Source organism: Bombyx mori, chromosome 23 (assembly GCF_030269925.1).
Source record: "Bombyx mori chromosome 23, ASM3026992v2".
Lineage (NCBI taxonomy): Eukaryota > Metazoa > Arthropoda > Insecta > Lepidoptera > Bombycidae > Bombyx > Bombyx mori.
This window is the reverse complement of record NC_085129.1, coordinates 15486533-15502588: the sequence shown is the minus strand read 5'-3', so window position 1 is coordinate 15502588 and position 16056 is coordinate 15486533. Positions and strand designations below refer to the sequence as shown.

Sequence of the window (16056 nt, the reverse complement as noted above, 5' to 3'; positions counted from 1 at the left end):
CTCAGTATAGTTACAACGGCAACCCCACCCTTCAAACCGAAACGCATTACTGCTTCACGGCAGAAGTGGTGGTATCGACCCGTGCAGACTCACACGACGTCCTGCCACCAGTAAAAATAGCGCAGCGGTTCTCAACCACCGGTTCGCGATGCAATAGTGTGGCAGAAGCCCCTGTCAAGTGTATCACAAGATTTACAAATACAACATTTTAAACTCAGGCGACCCAGGGGAATTGCATCTCTTGGATATCATACTCAATAGTTTTTTTTTTTTATTGCTTAGATGGGTGGATGAGCTCACAGCCCACCTGGTGTTAAGTGGTTACTGGTGCCCATAGACATCCACAACGTAAATGCGCCACCCACCTTGAGATATAAGTTCTAAGGTCTCAAGTAAGTTACAACGGCTGCCCCACCCTTCAAACCGAAACGCATTACTGCTTTACGGCAGAAATAGGCAGGGTGGTGGTACCTATTCGCGCGGACTCACAAGAGGTCCTACCAGCAGTAATTACGCAAATTATAATTTTTGCGGGTTTGATTTTTATTACACGATGTTATTTCTTCACTAAAATTTAACGTTAGTATGCAAGATTGTCGCGTATTTGTAAACAGTTTACGTCGGTGAGTAGAATCGACCGAGAGTCATTGATCTAGTTCGCAAAACAAACACTGAAGACGCAATGTGACGTTTTAATGACGTGCACGACTCGTGAAAATCAGAGAAGATACAGATACATTGCTCTGTTCTCAGCATCTCGAGCCATTCTACAGAGCGTTTGACACGAAACATTGACGCAATTTATTTGAAAACAATTGAAAACCGACTTGTAGAGTGAATTATGTCCGTAAAATATATCAATGTAACCGCTTCGGGAGTTTCAGTGACCATAATTGTTGTCACATATGAAGACGTACAGTCGAAAGTAGAATAACTCTCTTCTTCCTTGATTCAGTATTCGTTCCCTGATTGTCTGTATTTGTATTACAAATTACTGGTGGTAGGACTTCTTGTGAGCCCGCGCGGGTAGGTACCACCACTCTGCCTATTTCTGCCGTGAAGCAGTAATGCGTTTCGGTCTGAAGGGTGGGGTAGCCGTTGTAACTATACTTGAGACCTTCGAACTTATACCTCAAGGTGGCTGGCGCATTTACGTCGTAGATGTCTATGGGCTCCAGTAACCACTTAACACCAGGTGGGCTGTGAGCTCGTCCAACCATCTAAGCGGAAAAAAAAATCCGAACCGGAATTGATTACTACCAAAATACTGATAACCAAATTTGGTCTTAGGAAGATTAGAGCGTTAGTTTCAATGACTTTAAGACGTCCGATTAATTTTAAAAATTTGAGCACACGCATCAAGGACTATACAATAATTTTATATTATAACTTTGCGTAATATATTTTCTAGTAAGAAGTTACACCAAACAAAACACATGCATTCTTAATTCGGTTTGCTATTAAACAGTTTTTTAATTCTTAAACTATATACATCCATATATATATGTATATCTATACTAATATAATATAAATCTACAGTGGTTTTTACGATGTTCCGTTATAACTACTGAATTCACTTGAAACTTGGTATCCATGTAGAAAATACATGTACTTAATGGATAGTGTTGGATTCCCTACACCAGTTGCGGGAGCGTTAATAATTAGAATCTTTGTGGGGGTGAGAAATAATTATGTTAATTTTTAATGCCCAGTAAAAGGGACGGGTACAGCTAGTTGTTTATAATAAAGAAAAGAAAGCTAAAGAACAGCTTAACAAAACCATCGATAAATTCCAACAAAACAAAAAAACATTTCGCGTCACTAAACATGCCAATTAAATTAGAGGCAAGGAGTTGTATAAAGGCCGGCAGGGCGAGTTAAAGCATTGATAGGTCTCAGGGGAGGGCCCGCAGTAAACATTCTCCGAATTGAGATCAACTGAATTACAACAATTTCGTTAAGCGATCCATTCATTAGTAAAAGACAAGACGAGAGTCGGTCTCATTAGTCGAGGGTAACCCGGAGCAGCTATAGCACGAGGTTCAAATCGCCTGGCGGGTACCAATCTAAATGGGCACGAACTTAACACGTGTCCACAAAAGCTTTAAATACAAATAAGTTTTTTTTGTTGCTTAGATGGGTGGATGAGCTCACAGCCCACCTGGTGTGAAGTGGTTACTGGAGCCCATAGACATCTACGACGTAAATGCGCCACCCACCTTGAGATATAAGTTCTAAGGCCTCAAGTATAGTTACAACGGCTGCCCCATCCTTCAAACCGAAACGCATTACTGCTTCACGGCAGAAATGGGCAGGGTGGTGGTACCTACCCGCGCGGACTCACAAGAGGTCCTACCACCAGTAAATTATTGCGTATATTTTTGGAATACAAATGGCGCATTGTTAGCTTGCACGGATAATTACAGCCGTTCTGCCTACTCCTGCCACGAATCTTTTTGATTTATTTCCCGGCTCAATGAAACATTCATGTAGATTTATCCATGATGGATTTATGGATTTGCGATGCGATTCTGTGTACACCTACCTGCCTTAATATTAAACTAGCGACCCGTCCTCGCTTCACTTCGGAAACTGTAATTTATTACTGATTTCCCCACTATTTAATGGATGTTATTATACATATAAACCTCCCTCTTCAATCACTCTATCTATTAAAAAAAGCCGCATCAAAATCCGTTGCGTAGTTTTAAAGATTTAAGCATACATAGGGACAGACAGATATAAGGACAGAGAAAGCGACTTTGTTTTATACTATGTAGTGATATTTAGTGTTCGCTTTTTTGTACAAGATTTGTAAGTAATTCGTGCTGTTTCATACACTTCAACATTCACGTGCACACTCAAATATAACACGCACTATCCATATATCTAATGTTATTCTACATCACACATTCGTTTTAAACAATCTTTGTGAACGGTCGGTTGGTTTTTTTGGCGTCTATTTTATGTACATATGAGAACGGTCAATTCGTTCCTTGTCGCCTGGTTCGTGTCCGTCTTTTAGGAAGTCAAAAAAAGTACTGCCTGCCGCTAGTCACGTACTCTTAATTTTTGAATTTTTGTCAAATGTCTGTCTTAGTCTGTGTCTAGTCGTTGTAGGTCTTATGTCCTGTCAAACAGGTTGCACGCCAGGAAACTTTGTGTAAATCCATAATGGACTAATTTTTGGGATATCATGTTAATATGCCTCTTTTTTAGATGATGAATCAATAGGTTTTTACTTTTTAAAAAATCCTACCCAACTCCGCCCTAATTCTTGATCACTTTATTGTAGACGAGCTACAGACCGATACTAAGTCAAACAACTAACGTTAACCATACATTATAACATATCAAATTCAATATCCCTTGTTAGAGACTCAAAATAGAAATGCTATTAACATCTATTGTTTCGTGAACTCAATACCGACGTCCATTACAATGGAGTTCGTTAATTACATCTTACGCTTGGTCGAGCGACCCGGTTAACCTGATCCCAATATACATACGTTAAACCGGCTATGAACGAATAAAAATGAGGTCCGGGTATTTAATTCATTGTGTCGGTTTGAATTGCCGATTGCTACGAGTATCTACACCACAGGTCTTCGTAGCGTTGTTATTCTTAAAATATATATGTATACATATGTATGTCCTTATAACATATTATTATGTATGTGTATACTTTTTTTGTGAATCTAGTAAGAACAAAACAGTCTGCGGAGGGCTCCTACGTTCTGTACTGACATTATAATAATATGTATTTTTGTTAGTGTTACATTGTTCAATTCAAAAACATTTATATCAGAACAGAAATTGACGGAGACAATTTTTACTTTTACCTCGTTCGCTTGTTTAGGAGGCTATTACATCTACGCTCGGACGGGATGGTGATATGGTCGTGCATACTCTCAATCGCACTCGCACTTTGTGGTCGATGTGTGTGTCAATAAAACGGTTCAAGCTTGCTGTGACAAAACTAATAAAGCTGAACTTCAACCCCAAAGCCTCTGTGAAGCAAGGCTGGTATGCAAAAGTTCTAATGAAACATCAAAAGCAGGCGCTTTCAGTCGAAACTTGTAATAGTTTCAGTAACTTTCGCCTTTTGAGAATTAAGTAATATTACAAAATTATTTATTAGTATAGTAGCAATATTGTGCAAAATATTTCAATTTGAAGAGTTGGTAGGTACGGTTCATGTTGCTACGTAGGATCGCATAATTTCAGTAAAAGCATTGAGAGTGACGTTAGCAAAGCTCAATTATCAAAAATGATTGAAGTGCAAGCTTTTCAACAACCGATGTGATTTGAAGCTCTATAAAACGAGAAAGGCACACTAAAAAGAAACAGACATATAATTTAGCCCGAGAGAGAACGAGCTAGAATAACTTCGAAGGTTTCACTTCAAGCGCGTGTGAATTGCGCACGTGTTTTATATAATTACTATATTTACTATAGGTGAGTTCATAATGTGCACTTAAAGTTTTTTATAATGTTGGTGAACTAGTATTATTTCCTATAAGTCAGGAGGCTTGGTCACTTCGTAGAACAGATAAGCGGGTCGCGTCCGCGTGTCTCACAACGATAGTTAGCCTAATGACAACGAAGTACAAAAAATTTACATGGAATAAGATTATAGAAAAAATGCTTGGATCTCCGAAAGGGCCCAAAAAGCTGGACTGAAAATTGATACTTTTCATATTATAAATGTTAAAGTGTGTTTGTCTGTTTGCTTGCTTCAATGTCGCGACTTTAATCAACCGATAATTATGAAGTTTTGAAAACATATTGTCGGGTACACAGAGTGTCGTGTAAAAGTCAAAACGGTCCTTCGATACCACCTAGTACCCTCTTCAATTAAAGGTTTTTTTTTAATTAACCCAAGACAAGCTTTATTAGCTGTGCCTGTGTATTTTGCTACCTTTTTGTTTGACTTAGAAGATGCGTGTATTGGATGAATGAGAACATGGAAGTCAATTTTTTTTTTATTGCCCTTGTAGGGAGACTAGCATCCGGCCCACCTGATGGTGAGTGGCTACCGTCGCCCATGGACTTCAACAATGCTAGGGGCAGAGCCAAGCCGCTGCCTACTGATGATACGCTGGTACTGATTTTGCAATAACTCTCCGTCCGCAGTTTCACCTCTTTTTACTAAACTTAAACCGTAGCCTATATACTAGCCTGGTGTTCAAACTATTTCCAAACTGAATCACGTCAAATTGGTTCAATGGCTTAGGCCTGAAAACGTAATAGACAGACAAGATGTACTTTCTTTTTAATAATATAATTAACTGTGTAGCTACTAAAATCTAACAGTATAAAGGTAAATTCTAAAAACATTTACATAAAGCAAAGCTTGCTCTATCACAATGTCTGAAAAACTACACAAGTATTATACAAAAATCAAACTACACAAAAAAATACAGTAGCTTCAGAGAATTGCGCGAACAAACAAACAGACAGACTGAAAATGATACTCTTCTAAAGTTCGCTTTCCATGGATATTACATTTTTTCATAGTACGGAAACACCTGACTACTATTTTAATACACGTGTATAGTTACATTTTTTTTGCTTAGATGGATGGACGAGCTCACAGCCCACCGGTGTTAAGTAGTTACTGGAGCCCATAGACATCTGCAAATGCGCCACCCACCTCGAGATATAAGTTCTAAGATCTCAGTATAGTTACAACGGCTACCCCACCCTTCGAACCGAAACGCATTACTGCTTCACGGCGGAAATAGGCGGGGTGGTGGTAACTACCCGTGCGGACTCTCAAGAGGTCCTACCACCAGTGCAATTTATTTTGCAATAATATGAATAACATACTAAAATGGATATATTTAGATCGTATGGTATCAAAATTTGCACGGCACATAATTCGGTACGAATAGCAAGTAGTTAGCGCTAATCAAACGATAACCGAGCGAAATGTGCACATTCTCGTATTGTGCAAATATTAACTGAGCTATGAACAAACGCTCTGGGTTTCATCTCATGAATATTCAGTGCTGAGTATCGTTGACTTTACTTAACAAGTTCACTCCGGTTTTATTTTTGCTCTCGAAATGACAACCAAAAGACAATGATTTTAAATATTCAACCGAAATGTCAACATTTTTTATTTTTAGCATTTATAGACAGACACGTACATGGAAGGCCTGGTGGTAACTCAAACTCACAGCCGTTCACAAACATCAGTAACCCAGGAATGGCGATGCAATGAAAAGGCTCAATGTCAGTGGCTATGGACCGTCTAGTTACCCTGTTGACAGCAGTAACCCCTTGACCCCGCCCGGGTTCTGATCTCGAAGGAATCGGACGCTTGGACGAGAGTGCAGGGGAGACGTTTAATGGGTAGAGCCCTAAATGCCGTCTCTAGGACCAGCGGTTCGTTCCCAACATATGCGACCGTCCACTTGCACCGCGAGCCCCCTAATTGCGGGGACCTCATAGTGGATCGGCCAGATGTCTATGGGCTCCAGTAACCACTTAACACCAGATGGGCTGTGAGCTCACCCTACCATCTAAGCATTGAAAAAAATCAATGAACGACTTCAATAATAATATTAATAACAACATCAGCTCCGGTAGAACCGATTAAAACTTTTCCAATCGCAATCAGTTTGATATTTAATAATGAATAATTAACATGTTCTGTCACCGTGAAGTAAATTTTAATTGAATTCCATAAAATCAATTTATATTAATTGTACATTTCGCGTCACGAACTAATTAACGTCCTGCCAATGTTACGATATTATATAATTGGGTGCGGTGTTGCAATAATCACATTATGTTCGTTCTGATATTTTTTTTACGGTGGTACAATTAGTTTTTTAAATGAAATAAATTATAATGATTAGTTCCGCTATTTTAACAAATTAGTTCTAATCTACGCAAATATTATATTCCCGTACCGAATTGTTTTAAAAAAAATTACTATCTCTTCCATATGTACCAGCCATTTTGTATGAAGAAATTTGGATGGTATAATAGATCTATAAATATCTACAAATTAAATTACCAAATCTGCAAAACTAATTTCTTTAAATGAAGAACATATTATAATTTGCGTTGTTACAATACTACTCTTTAACTATGTTTTTTTTTTTATTGCTTAGATGGGTGGACGAGCTCACAGCCCACCTGGTGTTAAATGGTTAGCGGAGCCCATAGACATTTACAACGCAAATGCGCCACCCACCTTGAGATATAAGTTGTAAGGCCTCAGTATAGTTAGAACGGCTGCCCCACCCTTCAAACCGAAACGCATTACTTCTTCACGGCAGAAATAATATATTAAACCCGTAAACGTGTTATATTCAAATGCAATTGAACGTGTTATAGAATTTTGTAGGTCCTGTCTCGTAGTAGACTAGATTTAACGTTAACTCCAGCTATAGTTATCAGGTAGAAATTCTGACTCTTTCACTTCTTCTCTTTAGTACGTGGAAAAATTAACATTAAAATGGCATTCACGTTCTGATGTCTGTAGTCTCCTGTAATTACTTAACGCCAGATGGGCCAGATGGTGAGCTCATCAGTTCACAAAGAGCAAAAAAAGATGCGAAGTGTGAAGATGTGAGCTGAAGCAAAGAAGGCTATTTTGCTACAAAATGGCCCAAGACCCATATGATGATTCCATCGAATGATAATAGAAGAATCATTTCCCAACAATGGTCTCAACAAGCATTCAAATAAACAGTTTAATATTTTTCTATTTTATTCCATATTTGTACATAATCATTTTACCCGCAATTCCTTTCTCACACTTCACTCTCCGGTGAGCTCTAAACTAAATTTTAAGTTGCGGCAACACTGCACGGGACAAGTTGCCAAGTTTCTAATCACGCCGGCGACGTGTCGCTAATTTTGAAAGACGACAAGCTCAGATATAGCTGTAGAAGGCTACGAATAAATAATAAGGTAGAAGGATTTAATTTGCTTCAAGCTGACACTTTAATACATTGCTGCAACTATTGTATTTACTGTACAAATGTTCTCACAAACTGCAACTATTGTTTTAACTGTAAAAATGTTCCCTTTTTTTTCCTACCTGTGCTGATAGCCTTGAGAGGCTATTTCAGCTTCGCCCTAACGTGTGTAGGTGAGCTCACGGGGCTCAAACCGGAGTGTTGCTAACACTGACCCTAGCAAGAGCAGTGCTTCGTAAAATCTACCACCGGATCGGAAACGCGACCCACTGAGAAAATCCGGCGAGAAACTCATGTTCTCTTAAAAGCATATTTTATATTCAAATTCAAAAAGAAAAGAAAAATACCTCTCAAGTAACACACGTGAAATAATTCTTTCGTAACCTTAATGTCGTTAATGTCAAGACGTACAAAGCCTTTCTTGAAAAACATTGAACTTCTCGTTCCTTATCCGATGTAAGTTTCGGAGATCCCTTTGCCTTTTCGCATTACACAAAAGTTGTAATCAAACTTTGCGTCTTCCAATTAACTTTCTGCTCGGATAGAATTTAAGCTTATTCTTAAAAGTTTCATGAGCAATTACCGGAAATGATTGAAAATGCTTTTCAGTTTAATATTCATGAAAAATTATAGAGCTTAATCGCTAATAACAAAACGGCTTAAGTAGACTGGGTACTTAATGGTTCTAAGTTATCTTTAGTCTGTTAATAAATTGCTAGCATAGTGTTCTACATGGAAGTGTATAGACACCCGACAATCATTATTAGTTTTAAAAAAACATATCAGCTAAATCCACGTTTGTAAGAATGAAGCGGTAGAAGAAGGCACAAAAAGACTAGAAGTTAAGGAAAGACATAAATTGAACCTATGGACCAACTAAGGAAAGGCCAATAAAACCTAAAAGCTTACGCGCTTAACCCGGTTTCGGGAACCGGTTGGAACCGGATAAGTATTGCACGAACAAAAACTGAAAAGTTTGAACGAAATAATGTGGCACAGTTAGTATGGTACAAGTTTAAAGCGATTGTACAGATATATGACACGACAGATATCGCCTTTTCGCCTTAAAGATGTAAAGATATCCGCCGAGAACTTAATAACTTTGTGCTTCAACTCGATACATATTAAATCGTAGGCTAAAGTGGCTTACACCAGGTGAATTGTGAGCTCACCTAGTTGAAGTACGAGTTTGTGTGAAAGTTGCGGTTTTCAATCAAAAGTCCTACTAAAAATCTTAGAGCAATTGAACTGCAATATCATTTAAATATTTTAGTAGGCTTTAATATGTATTTTCAAAGCTTTTTACAGTATACTTGGGAGTTTCAGTGGGGGCGGCATTCACGTTATGATGTCCATGGACTGCGATGAACACTTAGCAGCATGTGTATCGGAATACCCATAAAAAGTATAAACAATACCAAAAAAAAACGGAAAAATTCCTTAAAGAATAATTGAAATATGTTTTCGAGGTCCGACACAGTCCACTGAGTTTCTCGCTGGATCTTCTCAGTGGGTCGCGTTTCCGATCCGGTGGTAGATTCTGCGAAGCACGGCTCTAGTACAATTCCCAAAAATATTCGAAATGGAGTTAATATGCGAAAACACTTGGTAAAACCAGTATTTTTCTCATAAATACTGTCAAAACAGCGTAGTTTAGTTTTTTTTTTTTAGTTTACCTATGTTTTGACTACTATTAATTAACAAAATTAATACATAATTTTATTTTACTTTAAAAGACAGATAATTTAACTGGTAAATAAAAAAAAAAAATGTCGCAAAGACAATTAATATTAAAGATGTCACGTGTTAAACCTTTAAAACACTCTCCTGTAAAATTAGTAAGTTTTGAGATTATACAGTTTTAATGCGAGAAGACGATATATGGATGGAATCCAGGGACTGAGTATAATGTGTGATGTACAGGAACGGGAACTGACAACTTGATAACGAAGGATATCGATAAGGAGGTCGAGTTAGAAGTAGGCTGCTTCCAACCGAATGCTGCCGGACGTGGATGCGATAAGGTTCAAAAGCGAGCCGAGTCGAAATTTACTAATTATGATTGTTTTAGTAAGTTTATTGTTATCATGCTCTTACATACTCTATCTGATCGAAAAAATTGTACGCTGATGACTCATGATATTTGAATTATTCTATAAATTTTTCTGTAAATATTAATTTTACTGATACAAACGCGAGTAATGTACGATAAAGTGTGCGCCCACAAACACAGTCGACAATCATGAAGATAAAACTGGAGTCGTGCCGCTAAATGTGTATTTCTAGCTTTTTTGATAATTATTACGCCATCTAATTATTTAGTTACATCAGGGGTGCAATCTATGCATCTAATTAATATTTTCTCACGACTCAAAAATTGGAAAGCACCGTTTTTCTAAGGCTAGTGTTAACAACTCTCTTAATTTGGGCCCGTGACCTTACGGTCCACACGTAGTTGGAATAGCTACGAAGATTATGTAGGGAAAAATTTTTTTTTTTTTTCAATACCTAATTTTCCTACCTCGCGGTAGAGCTGTACTCTAAAATAAAATAAGGTTTTTTTTTCGTTTAAAATATTTCCCAGACGCACCGCTCGCACTTTGGGGCACAAGCCACGCCCCGGGGCGGCACTCCGCTGGGAGTATTGTTTTGGCTCACCTGAGCGCACGTATTGTTCACACTGTATTGCAGAAAGCGATTGCGGGGCCGCGGAGCACCACCATAAACCAGGAAATTCATGGTAGAAAATTTCCGATGGCTTGGTAGTTATTTGTTACGTTGAAACAGACAAATTCAATTGTGGAGTTTTTTTTAATAGTTACGACGGATCTTGTCCGTGCACGAAGTGGCGTAAATCGTTACAGAGCCGCACCATTGTCCTAGTGCACGTATTAAGTAATTCTGCGCTTCCGTTCGAGAGGGTGCTGAAGATTTCAATGTAATTATAGTCTTTTTTTTGTATCGATGGGGAATCCCAGTCTTTACGGATACCCTGCCGACGGGGGTCGGACCGGGTTATGTCGGACTCCGCGCCTCCAGTGGAAAAAGAGGGAGAAGTCGCGAGGTCCGCAAGGTCCACGCCCTCCCACAATTACTCATAGGAGACTATGCCTTTAGAAAGGCGCGCTGGGCTAAGCTCGGCTCTCGCCAAACCCGCCCAGCTTAACGACTACCGACTAAACCCCAACGAGCTCCTCCACTCCGGCTGGGCGGGGACCCAGGTACCGCCATGTGCGCGCCATGGGCTCGCCTATGTAATAATAGCCTCGACTTATCAAAGTAGATAAATGTGAAAAGCGCGATTTCAACCCGCACCGTAAATACAAGTGCCATGTCCATGAAGCCGGGCACCTAACCCATCTACTCCCATTCAGACCGTAGCGATGAGCGTTCGCTAAAATACCAGTGCCAGCTAACAGTACACACTATCACCAACAAAATGCCGGTTGTCGATTGGCCAGAGAATGCTGCTGCCCAATCTCCGATAAATCCTTGTGTCGCTTTTTACGACACCCACGCGAAAAAATGGGGTGTTCCTATTCCAGGCCACCGCACGACCACCGATAACAGATAAAATATAACTGAAAGAGCAACGGAAAATGTGCATTAAATTGCACGTAAGTACTGCGAATAGATCCATCTTGATCCAACTGACTTGGTAGATATATTGCACCAGATGCTTCGTGCCGCGCGCGTCCCACTGAACTAATGCACTCGTCTGCAACACTGACGCTTATTTAGTACCCGTCAAGAGAACCACTAGATTCACTGATTCACTATCACAAGTCTGAATGTTTCTGGCGAAAAGCGGACATACGTCCAGAAGACGGTAGCCGTTGTAACTATACTGAGACCTTAGAACTTATATCTCAAGGTGAGTGGCGCCGTTATGTTGTAGATGCCTATGGACTCCAGTAACCACTTAACACCAGGCGGGCTGTGAGATCGTCCAACCATTGATTGCTTAAAAAAAAACGACAAGTGTTCACAGTAATTAATTACAAACATCCACAATCATATTCACTAGATCAAGACAAAACCCAATTATTCCACAATGTTTCAAGTACCTAGTTGATATTTCAACTAGTTGATCTAGTGCCGAGCGCGAACTGAGAACTGGAACTACGGAGAACTATAAACTGGAACGGACCAACACGAGGCGCCGAGACTTCATGCAAATCGACAACTATGAACGCTAACAAAACGCTTTGTGTGCTTCAAGTTGTCGTGAAGCGGCCCGGATGACAGAGGAAATAAAGAATGAAAGTTATCGTGATATGAGCATGTTATGTTATGTGATCATGAGGTCCAAAAAGAACCTTTTTTTCGGGCAGGAAGCCGAACCTCATATGACGCTTACGCACCTATGGGCCGCGTGGAGTATGTGGGGCTTGAAGGTCTGCAGATGAGATCAGACCGCATGCCCGTGGATGTTTTAGGGCCCTAGCCACCAAAGAACTCCTCTTACATTCTCTCACCCGACGTCCGATCTCCGCCTGGAGTAAGAACCCAGGCAGAGTAGGGGCCTTCCCGCGGTCAACACTACAACCAGACTCGCGACGCCACCTCTCTCTGGCAGTACCGCTGGTGTTCAGGAATAGGCTAAAAAGAACTGTGTGACAGATATGGGAGAAAATAGTGTTATAACGTGATAGGCCTTAATAGAAATAGAGTACATGCTCCACCGACCCCACCTAATGGGATAAGATAAAGAAGAAGACAGCTGTATAATATTATAAAAAAACTAGAATAGTATTCTTAATTAATCCCCATTACACACTTCGACCAATACGGATCTTTTGTTGCATATTTCCAAAAGTACGTAGCTACTCACTTGAGGATGCCTGCGTCAGTTGCACTTATATTATGATTAATAAGCCATACAGAATGTGATCAGATTTTTTTTTGTTGAAATCATTCTTCAAGGTGTTTAGAACATTCTCGATAGAGTAACGTCGCGTCTACACTATGAAATTAGTTGCATGACACTAATTTCACCAAAAAATCGCGCAGGGCACGAAACTAATTTGCATGCATGAAATTAATGCATGCATTACGAAAGTCTTAAATTACACGTGAAACTGCTGGTAAAACTAATGTTACGAAATTAATTTCACGCCACTAATTTCGTAATGTAAATTCGCCTTAAAGGTTACCTAAAAACAGCGCCCCTAGCGGCGATCGTTCTAACTTTTGAGTAAAATTTTACGCTATCAAGAACGTTAAAAAACGCGAACTAAGCACCCCGTATGCGACAGGTTACGAACTTCAGAGGTTCTCCAGGAGAAAAGTAAACACTCACATACTAAGTTCTATAGGCAAAAATTAAATGAAAACTTTCCTAATCTCGCTTGTGACTAAACAAGAGTCGATCCAATTTAAACTTTATTCTTTAAAATTTGAGGACACAAACTCCATGAACAAGGTTAATGAGATTTGCATGTACAGACTGCATCTAAAGTGGAAATCCTGTATTATTATGTGTACGACGAAAAGAAACAAAGGTTCTTGGATCTGAAAGATTAAATTATATTGGTTACTTCACCTGCGAAGGACAATAAATGCAAAACCCTGATAAAGAGGCATCCAATCGCAGCAACTTGATATCGGTCTGTGTTCATATGAGTCTGTACAGTCGACGACACGCTCCTAACACATGTTCACATTTGGATGCCACGATAAAGGAATAACGTCATGTAATAAATCAAACGAGACACTTTATTATTTCCAACCGGCGCTGGCTTTAATACTTCGTAGTATATTTCTGCTGCGAAGTTATAATCCCTGATATTTTGAAGGGTATATTCTATGACTAGATCCTTCGTTTCACTGCGTACTGTAAATCTTATCAGCGGCTAATTTTACATTGAATTAACAGTACCGCAGCGGTTGCAATTCAACTTGGCGACATAGTTACAAAGCTGACAGCTGCAGATCTGTTTCGCGCGTGCTGTGAGTCTACAACACGTTCAGAATCAAGTTAGCATTGCAAATTCTGTTCCAACACGAAATACAAGTCACTGAATTTAATAGCATTGAACTAATTCAAGGACCGATCTACGGCTATGGTAGCAAATGGAGTATAGTTCGAGCCGTTCTATGCTATGGTACTAGAAATCAACATCGACATCTTTTTTAAGCTATTGCATAGCTTTTATCACGGGCTTTGAGCGCGGCGACCGAATCAAGAAATTCCGTAACGAAAATAAAACCTGACACCCCACTCCGCCTACCATGTAATGTAGCTCGCGTTCAACACACACGTTGCGCTTGTGTAGTGTTTGTGAATAAGCGCGCGGCGCGGCGGCGCGACGTCGCACTGCATGCGCATCATGAAAAGTCTGCGTATCTCTCTCTCGTGCGGTCTAGCTTATGAGTGTGAAGGGAACAGATAATATTTTGCTTTTGTTAATGTTTATAAATATAGCGTGGTCTTATTTTATTATTATTTTAATATTAAATTATTCTTGTCTAATTATAATTGCATAAGTTGATAAAAAATGCTATGCAATAGCTTCACCGCGGCAGTCCCCGAGTGCCACACGTGTTTTTTTTTCTTAGATGATTTAACGAGCTCACAGCCCACTTGGTGTTAAGTGGTTACTGCGCCACTCACCTTGAGATATAAGTTCTAAGGTCTAAGGTTCTAAGGTATAGTTAGTATTCGTTTTCTGAGACGGTTCTCTTTCACCAATTCGAATTTTTGAATCATTCGAATTAGAAGCTCATTAACGTTAAAGGCTTGAAGTTGACGTTGTCTGAGCTTATGTTTAACGAAAGCCAATTACTATGATAATAAATCACCTCTGTAGAAATGAATGATAACGATGAATACTATTCTCGTAGGTAGCCTGTGAAACCGCATAATTATATTCGTTCCGTTGTTTAAAAATTAATTTCTTGTATCTGGTGTACACACTTTAGAGATGAGTGATCAATAGAATGAATGTCTTTATATGTGTAACCAACCACAGTGCGTAGACGATCGATCAGTGAACTCAAACTAATTTATGTGTATTATCTATGGTCAACTCGACGCTCCGTCCCAAAACGGCATTAAACCATCGACAGTATCATATAATCTGTGTCACAGATCACACAATCTATGACATAGAATATACCACTGATTATTATATGAGAATAATGTAGCGAGTCAGAGATGTGGGTGGTCCTCTCGTTACTGATCGTTTGTTTAATACGTTATCTATCAATCATTAGTCACGGATCTACGACCGTGGTTTATACTTTTTGTGCCAATATGAAGCTCATGGACTAGTGATTGATAGCCGCTCATGGACATTAACAGAATATAGAGCATACAATGGGAGCATAGTGAAGTTATTTCTAACGCTGAGGACTCTGTTCAAACCTTTTTTTATTTTTTTATTGCTTAAATGAGTAGACGAGCTCACAGCCCACCTGATGTTAAGTGGTTACTGGAGCCCATACACACCTACAACGTAAATGCCGCCACCCACCTTGAGATGTGAGTTCTATAGTCGGATTTTTTATTAGACGAAGTCAACTGACGTTTACTGTGTTGTCAGTTTTTGATGAAATAAAAATAGTGTTGTGACAAAGTGAACGATTGAAAAAACTCCTGAATTAATGAAATTGCCTGGATTGTCTAGTGAATAGTTGGTGTGCCGAATTGCCAATATCGGGTACGGGGTTCGAATTTTAGGCGTGCTTTGTACATACCAACGAATTTTCGACGAAATATTATGTTCCTATAGTATCTACCTGTACTGAATACCGAGTGTTTTAAACATTAGGAAAACATTGCGAGGAAGCTTGTAAGACTGTCCTATTTCCAATACAGTTGAAATTATACAAAAATAACACAATAGTTGAAATTATAGACGTATAAAATATAACAATTATGGGTAGGTAATGAAAATAAAAAAAACTGATTGTAGTTACATACTACTAGTAACATATATTGGAGCACTTTAATACAATTTTATTGTAAAATATAAATAATATTCTTTTATAGTTTGAAATTAATGATTAACTCTTCACACTCATTGTTCATTCATGTGATTGAACGAGAACTGAACGCATCACTATTACTTTAAATATAGCAACATTATTTCACAAAGTGACATTAGCTACT

At 39.0% G+C, this 16056-nt stretch overlaps 1 protein-coding gene across 7 annotated transcripts in view; it reads right to left on the bottom strand.

The window, feature by feature from the left end:
- LOC101736018 (syntaxin-binding protein 5) overlaps positions 1-16056 on the bottom strand; it is a 235842-nt gene that overhangs the window by 148625 nt on the left and 71161 nt on the right. The gene's annotated exons all lie outside the window — the stretch shown is intronic.